The sequence below is a fragment of the Orycteropus afer genome, unplaced genomic scaffold (assembly GCF_000298275.1).
Source record: "Orycteropus afer afer isolate SDZICR_OR568_19922 unplaced genomic scaffold, OryAfe1.0 scaffold00005, whole genome shotgun sequence".
Classification (NCBI taxonomy): Eukaryota; Metazoa; Chordata; class Mammalia; order Tubulidentata; family Orycteropodidae; genus Orycteropus; species Orycteropus afer.
Window position 1 is genome coordinate 11,599,235 of NW_006921592.1, and position 2,162 is coordinate 11,601,396.

Below are 2,162 nucleotides of genomic sequence, written 5' to 3' on the forward strand. Positions count from 1 at the left end.
CCTTCTAAGACTGGAGGAAAGATCTGAACAGATGATGGAGATTTTTCAGTGTATTTGATAATGGCTCCCCTGTATACATGCAGTGTATGTTGATGAGTAAGTAACTGAAAGAATCAGGGAAGTGTAGAAATACGAATAGGAATAGGTTCACAATGCAAAATATATCAAAATAATTGTATACTGGTTGAGTTGGGGATACTGGTAAGTATGGAGGGACATAATGGGAGGAATTAGAAATTAAAAGAATTTATACCTGATAACCTCAGTTTTCTTGAGCACAGATTATTATTTTTTATTGTGATTTGGGTGAAAGTTGACAAAGCAAATTAATTTTCCATACAGTAGTTCATACATTTTGTTTCATGACATTGACTGCAATCTCCAAATGTAACAGCTTTCTTCCCATTTTCTCCCTGTAGTTACCTCTTATCTGTGTCCTTTCCTGTGCATTCCTGCCCCCTGAGCTATCTCCACATGCAAATACTACCTTTCTGGTCTCCCATGATTGATCATCCTAAGGAGTGTATCTACTTGGTGTAAATGTTCACCCTATATGCCTGTCAGTTTGGCTGGAAGCCACAGGAGTGATTTCAATCCCAGGCCTGAAGGGTGGGTAGGGGCCATAGCTTTGGGAGTCTTATCAGGCTCTCTGTCAGATTGACCATCTCACTGCTGTCCAGTTGGATCTGACTCATGGTGACCCCTCCTTGGGTTTCTGAGGCATTATCTACAGAAGTAGATTGCCCAGTCTTCCTTCCGAGATTGACCATAGATTTTTAAAAGACACACACATGTGCCCAAACAATTGTAGCTTAAAATATTTCATATTTTACATGTTTTATCAATCATTTGAAATTATTCCATTAAGAATAATAATGTATTTTTTGCTGTTTAATACAATTTTCGTTCTTTGAATGATTATTAAACTTTCAATACTGAGGCAATCACTTAAGTAAAATACAGTATTTTCACTTGGGTTAGAGGGTGATGAGCAGGTATCTTTACTGAGACATTGCTATGTACCTTTACTAAGTGTTTACTGGGACATAATCTGTAAGTAAACAGCCCTCCCCCCCGCTTTTTTAAACATTGTCTCAGATATGATACTCTAGGAAAGAGCTTGTCATTCTTGCCCTAAATCTATAACTGTTGTTGTTATGTGCCATCGAGTCAGACCCAACTCATAGCAACCCCTCCTTGGGTTTCTGAGGTGGTATCACTATGGAAGTAGATTGCCCAACCTTCCTTCTGAGGAGTGGCTGGTGTTAAAGAACCACCACAATTCCACCCCTTGTCAACTTGCACCTGTACAGGTCATCAGTGGGTGGTATCTGCACGCATCTCTTCGTTGGGTGACTCTAGTCCCCTAGTTCCTGAGTGGCGACCTCACCCTGTTGGCCTGGCGGGCCCCGTTCCTCTTCCTCTTGCGCACGGCAGCCCTGCCCCCTCACTCTTGAGCAGCAGCTATGACTCCATCCCTCTAGCTCACATGAGCAAGCTGCCTCACACTCCAGAACCAAGGTGGTGAAGGTACCTCTGTGCCGCTCTGACAAGAATATACTACAAATGGGATGGCTTGAACAAACAATTTATTCTCTTACATTTTATAGGCTTTAAATCTGAGTTCTAAGTGCCAGGCTCTAGGGGCTGGGTGCAAGCCCCTCAACCTTGGGCTTCAGCTCTGCCTCCTGCTCCTGGCCCACTGAAGCTAGAGGCTTTTCTTCACTCAGACAGCTGCTGGCTGCTGAGGCTGACAAGCCCATGGTTGACAAGCAAAAAGGCACAGTTCCAATGTTACCAAACCACATGGCTGCCCATTAATTCAAGTCCACTGGAAGTCCCAAGGTTGGCAGACCATGGCAGACTGCTGAACGATGACATGACTACATGCAGGGTTCAAGTGTGCTATAAGCTAGAGACCATTCCCCAAGGCTTTTCCTTATATACAGGAAGCAGACCATATCCCAAAGGCTGCTTACTCAGCTTCTCACAGTGGATTCCACCATGGAGTTAATTACCAGTCTCATCATGGGGAATACTACATCCAGCTGCCCAGCCACTCAACCAGGCCCAGCCAAGCTGACACACAAACTTAACTACCACAGCTAGATTTCTGTTACAGGAAGCATCCCTTATGCTTGAGTTTAAAAAAAAAAAAAAAA